The sequence below is a fragment of the Pinus tabuliformis genome, chromosome 2_1, assembly GCF_031772625.1.
Source record: "Pinus tabuliformis cultivar Carrire ecotype Pingquan chromosome 2_1, CPIR1, whole genome shotgun sequence".
Classification (NCBI taxonomy): domain Eukaryota; kingdom Viridiplantae; phylum Streptophyta; class Pinopsida; order Pinales; family Pinaceae; genus Pinus; species Pinus tabuliformis.
In genome coordinates, this window is record NC_142299.1 from 458,906,952 (window position 1) to 458,916,140 (window position 9,189).

Consider the following 9,189-nt stretch of genomic DNA (forward strand, 5'->3'; position numbering starts at 1 on the left):
GATCAAATATTTTGAGATGCAAACCTCTTTTAGAGCGAGAATATATTTGAGAAGAGATTTGATCCCTCTCAACACTTGGATCCGGAGTTAAGATGGATCTAGGTTGGTGTTAAAATATTTTATAAGACATTGAAAATTGAAGGATACAATGAGTTTCATAATTTAAAAATAAAATAAAATTAAAGATTATAAATTTCGGAAAAATAATATTCTCTACAACTCCACAACTTTTTGTAGCAAGATTTTATCATTTAAATACGTACTAATGGAAACATATGCATTATATTTTTCATGAAAAATAACATACCAATGTTATGAAAACTCAAAATTCACATTGACACAATTTTCATAAATAAAAGTTATAAATTGAGAAAGCCAAATCATTTTCCTATATTTCACATTTTTACACCATCTTTGAATTCATTGTGTAAGTACCTCTAATCATCCCTCCAAATTAATATATTGTTGTTTTTCTAGGTTTGCACTACTACTAATGTGATATGAGAGAACATCATTTTCTTACGCCCATCCTCTAGTTTAGGTAAAAAATGTGCTCCAACTAGGGATGTCTCTCCTAATTTTCTTACACCAACCCTCTAGTTTAGGTAAAAAATGTGCTCCAACTAGGGATGTCTCTCCCAATTCAAGAAATTTTAGAACCACATCATTGGTTAATGCAACAAAAGAGGTGAATAAACTCCTAGCACCTACTAAATCATCATGGCCCTTATCAATGGTTAGTATTTTTTCGATGAATGGATGGATCCAACACATGCCATCCACTCAAAAATTTCATGGTTCAATCTAAGAATGCAATATTTTTCTTCAAAGTGGTAGATTCCCTTGGAAAATACAAGGATGCACATTATATAGGTTTTTATTTCATTAAAGTCATTGAAGAAGTAGGTGTTGTTTTGTGTGTGCAAATTATCACAGATAATTACCCTATTTGCAAGGTTGACAACATGATTGTGAAAACCAAATATATATAAGTGATTATTGCAAGAGTAGATTCAACATTTGATGAAAATTAAGCATAGAAGGTTGAAGAAAACAACAAAACTAAAGACGAAAATCAACCACCTCCTACCATTGGTCATATTTTAGAAAAAAAAAATTGAAGATTATTGTAACTCTACTTTTGCAAATCAACATCAATATAATACACACAGCAAAATCCTAGTTGATAACCTAGTTTATAACCTTGATCCTTCTCCTTCAAATAAGGAAAAGAACTCAAAAAGATAGCTAGGAAATACTTAGAAATTTTCTTCTCTAAATCTAGAATATCATCCAACTAAATATATTAAGAAATTAAAGTCCAATATCTAAGCTCCTCAAAATTCCCATAATGCAACATATTGCTGAAGATTCCACCAAGGATAAAACTACTCCTAGTGGAAATGTGCTAGTTTAGGTATAAAATGTGCTCAAACTAGGCATGTCTCTCCCAATTCAAGAAATTTTAGAACCACATCATTGGTTAACGCAACAAAATAGGTGAATAAACTCCTAACACCTACTAAATCATCATGGCCCTTATCAAGGGTTGGTATTTTGTTGATAGATGGATGGATCCAACATGTGCCATCAACTCAAAAATTTCATGGTTCCATCTAAGAATGGAATATAATAATGGATTAGTCTTCTTCAAAGTGGTAGATTCCCTTAGAAAACACAAGGATGCACATTAAATAGGTTGTCTTTTCATTAAAGTCATTGAAGAAGTAGGTTTTGTTCCGTGTGTCCAAATTATCATAGATAAGTCATTGAAGAAGTAGGTGTTGTTTTGTGTGTACAAATTATCATAGATAATTACCCTATTTGCAAGGTTGTCAACATGATTGTGGAAACCAAATATCTATAAATATTTCTGTCACCTTACATTGTTCATTCTTTGATATTTTCACTTAAATGTATATGTCTTGATGTGGCATGGATTGGAAACTACTATAATGATGCACACCATACCTACAATTATGTAAAAACCCATCACAATTTCCTCACAATCTAAAAGAAATCCACAAATCCTTCATTGTTGAAGACTATGGATACTCGATATGCTCCTCATTCATCATTATTCAAAATTTGAGGTAGGTCAAGACCACACAATTGGTTGCATGGTTATTTCAAGTATTAGTCTTTTTGAAGAAAGCAAGAAAAAATGCTTCAAACAATTTCAAGGATACAATATTGGGTGATGGTATATGGGAGAGGTTAGATCTTAGAAGGAATACCAGGAACCTCTTTATTTCTTTGTCGTGTTTCGAAGACATGGACAAGATTTCTTTGTCGTGTTTTGAAGACATGGACAAGAAAAGGTTTACAGGGAGTAAAACTTCAAATTTATTTATTCCATGAAGTGAGTGCCATATGTATGGAACAAAAAAAGAGAAATTGTTCAATGATATACAAGATATTCATGTTTATGGGTGGAAGAATAATTTCACACCTTTACATTGTTTGACATACTTATTAACGTCCAATTATTATAAAATGAGTGGCTCAATATATTCATGTTATACATTCACTGAAGAAGACATTGAGAAAGATATATCAAGACATAGTTGCTTGTATGGAGGTTTTCATAGAGTTTTCCATAGGCACTAGGAGATTTATAGACTTTGGTGTGATTACACACACATGGATTAAGGATACCTATTGTTTGTGGCAACTCATGGGGCGGTGTTCCCTATTCTACAACAATTAAAATGGATGTCTCTCTTTGAATTTACTTCATCTTCTTGTTTCTAGAGAAATTGTAACACATAAGAATATGCATAAATTGAATATTAATAGGATTGATCAATCTAAAGGAAAAACTCCTCATTTTTGGAGCACATGAGACACACACATTAAAATCCTCATGTCATTGTCTTAGGTGACTTATTAGATCATTTATATTCCTCACTCTAAATGCACATTCTAGGAAATTGAAAATAGAAAATACCAACAAGAAATAAATATATGAAATTTGATACCAAACACTCTATTCAACTAGATGATGAACATAAAAATATGTACATCTCTATTTAGTAACAAAAACATCATTCTAGTCCAAAAATATCCATTAAAAAAAAAAAAAACCAATTTGAAGACTGAACCTAGTCCAAAAATATCCAAAAACAAAAAAAAACCAACTTGAGGACTGAACCTTGTAGCATCTTACTTAATAAATACTGTACACACTTTAATAGCTATATAAAACAAATGTAATAGTGTACATTAAAACTTTGGTTCAAGCCAACAATGATAAATTCCAATACTATCCAGAGTAACATCCCTAAATTGAATAAAAAGATAAATAATGTTTTTAAAATTTCAATTTCAATAAACACATTACAATTTTCAGATTTATTTTCTTTTTTCATATTTGAAAAAATACTAAATACATTTATCTGAACTTGAACTTGAACTTGAAATATAAACACTTGCAGTTAGTCTTTTAGTAAGAGTTGTAATTAGTCTTTTAGTTCACCTCAAAATCACCCAATCAATTATCATAAATCAATATTAATATTTTACTTCATTATATATGAATTCAATCAAATCAACATTATATATGTGAAGTCAGCCTAGGAAGACATGTAAGTTTTTTTATAATTAAATGTAATAGTGAAATGGTGACTCAGGACACAAGAACAATTATCATATGTGAATACCAGCATTTTAATGCAGTACCTAGGAAGCCAACCAAGTCAACATAGAGGAACAATCAATTGCCATAAATCAATATTAACATTTTATTTCAATATATATATGAAGTTAACGAAGTAAACATTATATATGGAGTCAACATACCAAGACATGTAAGCTTGTTTATAATTAAATGTAACAGCGAAATGGTGACTCAGGCAACTTAATCAATTCAACTATCATATGTCAATACCAACCTTTTACTGCAGTATCTAAAAAGCCAACGAAGTCAACATGGCAGGACATGTGAGTTCGTTAATAGATTCAAGTCATCCAATCAACTATCATAAATCAATAACACCCTTATTAGTTCACTATCTAAAACATTTTTCTAACTATAACAGATTGATTGATACTGAATGAAAATGAAGATTCATAAAACGCAATGTAATCCCTTAAGGCGTGCCACCAGACTAGATAGCTCCTCTTCAGAAACATTCACTGCAGTTGCAATTTCTTCCTTCTGATCTCTGTTGAGGTCCAAAAATGACTCAATGACATCACCATCCAAAAACTTTCTGGCTTTTCGAGTCTCCGTTCCATTGCTGAATGAACGCCAATCCTCATGGCTTAACCGACCCACTCCTTGGATTATCTTCACAAGGTTCATTTGCAACTTCTCGAGAGTATGATATTGTGGCTCGGCAAGGGATGCAATAACACCAAGCATACCGCTACGTGTGCCAAATATAACCGTAGGAACGTCGCCGAATTGTTCAGAGCGAGATACATGAGGCAGAGCAAGAGATCCATGCCTAAACCTGTTCACATACTCTCCAACATGGTATTCACCTTCAATTTCCAATTTTCCGACACTTTCAGTACTATTGCAATCTTTCGTGGCTGTAAAGAGGTTGAAATTGGCTTCTGCTCCCAAGTATATATCATCATCCAAAAATTCAACTGCAGTCATCCATCTTTCACTTTCTTCACGAGCCCTTTCTTTCAATGCACTTCTGTCACCAGATGTTTCGTATTCCAACACATATATAGATGTCAGTAAATCCCCAACGACGATAGAACTCCCACGAGTCTGAATTTTGTAAGCAACAATATGACCATGATGTACACATTCACATTGAAGCTCTCCCGAACCATCATTCCATTTGTACAACTCGATATTTTGGTTGATTCCTGCGACCAATTTTCCATCTAACGAATTGAGATCGAATACTGCACCCTTTGTCTCCATTTCACTAACCAGTCGGAGTTGCTTATTTTCAACTAAAAATATCAAAATTCGACCTTTCATTGGTTCGTTATCGCCGTCATACATATACATTGTCCCCACACAATAATAGAAATTGCTGTCATTTGTGAATGAACAACTCAGAATGCAACATGTTTGTTCATTACCATCAAGTGAATATGATGAAATATTTTCAAGTCTTTTATCATCGAAGAGACGCACGAAATGGAAATTGTTTGCTCTTTGATCATAATCATAAGTGTTGCTTCTTTTTCTCTTTTTCTGAGACTCACGGAATTGTTCGCTCTTTTTCTGAGTGCAAACAGCAAATGTGTGAGACTGCTCCTGATAACAAATACGATTGCCCAGTTCCCCAAGAGGTACAGAGGAGACATGAGGTTTCTGAATGTCATCTATTGACCCAATAATAAGGCTGTCTTCATTTGCAATCACAACGGTGTCAGGAAAAGCAGTTGTATTGAAAGAACACATGTGATTAACAACTGCGAAATGGACATTCATATATGTCAATTTAGGGTTGTCACTGTAAATTAATGCAGGCGACTCCGATGATGCAAAAACATGTGTCTTGTTCTTAAAGCGAAACGTGGTAAGGCTAATTGCTTTTGTACCCAAGGGGATTTTGTTCATAACAGAAAGCTCGTTCTCTCCATTGCTCATATCAATTTTAAACTCATATAAATTCCCATCGCCGAGACCACATAGCAAGTATGGAGTCCCTTCAAATCTACAAAGAAGAACAGACCGAGGTGGAACGTTTTCTGCAAAGTGGAACGTTTTAAACGTGTCTAAATTGGGAAGAGAGTAAATCCTAATACTATAGTCTTTCCACACTCCAACAACTGCAAATTCACTCTGATCGGGGTTATCACCAGAAGGATTTATGTCAAGGCATGAAACATCAAACTCAATTTCCAAATCTTTCCTCACTACCAGTGATTTCTTTCCAATTTCCAAGTACACTAGATGACCCCCTTCAGTGTTTATTAAAACCTGAGAAGCATTAGCTGTTCCTAGAATTATGGAACATTCTCCATGAGACAACAATAACATTTTAGAAGACGCACTTACTAACCTCACAAAACTGGATGTTATCTGAACAAGCTGGTCATGTACAGCATTGTGGCAAAATAATGTGCGAACCTCTATGTCAAATCCTTGCATTTCTGTCTCTTGTAGCTCATCCTTCGAGTTCATCGAAAGAATGCGCGTCTCACCAACGAAGCTGACGACCAAAAAACGATCACAGATGTCAGGAATTGAAGAATGTAATGACCATATTCCCTTGATGCCTGCAAAGTCTACAGATGCCCTCTCGTTGAATCCAACGCCATATCTGAGTCTGCGAAGGGAACCATGGTTGTATACTCCTGAACAAGTTACAACTTGTGCCCCTGCACCTGGTCTCTTATCAATATCAACAACACAAAAGTCCAGGATGGGACCAATGTTTACAAATGTTTTCAGAACATTCACATTTGAACTTGTAGCATTAGGTTGAAGATGCAGCTTTATAAGCTGTGAATCTCCATAGCTAGACCCAACGTACACAATCCCATCACCTTCTAGGTAAGAGCCTAGGTCAGAGATTGTTGAAGCAGCAGCACATGTCTCGCCCACAATCCCATCACCTCCTAGGTAAGAGATTGTTGAAGCAACAGCACATGTCTCGCCCAGAAGACGTAAATCAATACCAGTAACCATATAATCATTTTTATGATTTATGGAAAGTAAATAGAGCTTGCCTGTGTCGTCCCCCAACAGGTATCTACAACCGCCAACTCTTCCATATGCTTGAGTAAGAGTCATGGATTTGGAAATTGCGGTGGAATCAGATGCACTGCAATAAACTATTTTCCGCTTACCAATAACGATAACGCCTCTTAAAGGAATGTCAACTGGTATTAAAATACCCTTACCATAATCTACCTTTGCCTGCGACCAAGGCCCCTCATTAAATTTCTTGTCATTCAGATCAATCTCGTATGTCTTCACATGGAGTTCATCTATATCATTAGGAAAAGGCGCTCCTGGTTGTTGGTACAGCACGGCAATTGTGGGTTTCACATAACCATATAAGAACTCGATATCCAAAACTATAATATTGTCAAAAGGGATATCAAAAGAGTCCCTGGGTTCTCCATTGTCATCCAATGGTATAACTTTGAACAGGTCCTCATAGGCGTAGAATCCTATGGCCCTACAATGTGGATCAATGATACCAATTATCTTCCCATTCGCTGCAGGACGCCGAATTGGATCCGTTACATCTCCTGTCGCTATCGTGATAAACTGACCAGATTCAGCATCCCACTGAAGAACACAGAACTTATATTTATCTGTTGAAAGGAAAAGATAATCCTGTTGCTGCCCATTAGGTCTGAAAAGCTCCAGCGAAGCAATTCGCCCATAGATTGGGACGTCTAGAATTTGTTGTAAATTCTTGTGGTCGCGAAGAGAATGAATCTGAATTTGTGTAGATTTTGCTATGATGAGGTTCATGTCGCGAGGACCAGTAAAGTTGCCCGCACAGGAATGGCTCACAGTGGTGGGCTTGTGAACAGTAGCAACATAGTTCCACGTACTCATCTTCTTTCTTTTCTCGCCCAAATCGAACCAAAATTAGAACCCAAATAAGAATCCAAATTAGAAGACAAGCGACCTGTCAATATATATATCACTCCTAACTCTTGTTCTATTCTGATGCTACAAATTACACAAAAACCGACACCATTCCCAGCAGAACCATACCCAGAAAACATATACATTTTTGTATACATGCTAGTGGTCAATTTTATAGCTGTGTCCAGCGGTTATACCTTAGGTACCGGAGTTAGTTATATTTTTAAATTATTTTTTATATACTTACTATTTAGTTATAGCTGTGTCCAGCGGTTATACCTCAGGTGCACGAGTTAGTTATATTTTTAATTTTTTTTTTATAAATTTATTAGTTTTTTTTAAGGTTAGGTGGTACCTTCTCATTTTCAAGTTTTTTTTACATGTCAGTTATTCACCCCATTTATAGAGAGGGTAGCACAAGATGAGACTTCATTTCCACGGCCATTGCCACTTGAGCTACCCCATAACGGTTATGGTTACTTATATACATAATATTTTTTATTTACTTACTAGTTAGTTATATATATAATATTACTTTTCTTTTCTTTTTTTCTTAGTACTTTTATTGTCGGGAGTTGGGAAGGGTTAAAGCAGTCGGTTAATGTTGAAAATATATTGATTCTATATGGTAAGGTTTAAAACAGTAAGATAGTTATAAATTATTAATATATCTGATAAAAAATATAAACGCATATATTAAAATTCTTTTGGATATGAATATCTAATTTTTTATGGGATGACATAGACTTTTCAACCATTAAAACCATTTAAATAAACAAATTCAATCATTTAAATTAAGTGAAAAAATACATATTATATTTATTTTATAATTTTTATAAAAAAATATTATATTTAATTATTAAAATGGATAAAGTTAACATTTATGGGATTAAAAGTAACAATTTCAACTAATTTTAAAATTTAATAAAACATGTTTAATTATTGAATCTTTATTATTCATAATAAATGTTTAAATGGTTAGTTAATTATTACATTAATAATATTATATTATTTATTTATTTTGTTATCACTTTTATTATATTATAAAGAAAGTATTTTCTTTTTTCTCGCAATTTATTGAAGGTTGTATCAAATTTGGAAAAACAATCTATTACTCACCAGTGGGTGACTCACTCCTACAGGAGAAATGTCTCCTAGATTTGTCTTCAGCTAACGAACAACCCATTGCAACCACTAGATAGCTTGATGTGCCACCTGAGCCAACCAACCCCTTGCAACCACTAGATAGCTTGATGTGCCACCTGAGCCAACCATTACGCATCCTCGCCCATATGTTACGGTCATATGTTTGAAGGTGGGCTTTCCAACTCTGAAGATATAACTTTTCATTATGTAATTAGGTGTTTATTATTTCTTTTCTTGGGCACATTTGGACATGGATTAGTGGGAGTATTTCGCGGAAAGAATGGGCTTGGATTGTACTCTTGTTCCCTAGCCTCAACTTGGTGGTTAGTCTTGTACCCTAGTTCCATGGGATCTCCTTTATGGGCTACTAGCTTTAGGAGTTGCACTACATCGGAACCCCTGATTTTGGTTGTGTGGTTTCTCTTCCCAACACCATGTATCTCACTCCCCTTCTTTCATTAAGGAACCCATGATTGTTCCAACCCCTCTCTCTTATTCCCTCTTTGTCTTTCTCA

General features: G+C 34.5%; 1 pseudogene; it reads right to left on the minus strand.

Moving 5' to 3' along the window:
* Window positions 1-4,069: 4,069 nt before the first annotated feature.
* On the minus strand, window positions 4,070-7,495 carry LOC149200904 (DNA damage-binding protein 1a pseudogene; annotated as a pseudogene).
* Window positions 7,496-9,189: the final 1,694 nt, after the last annotated feature.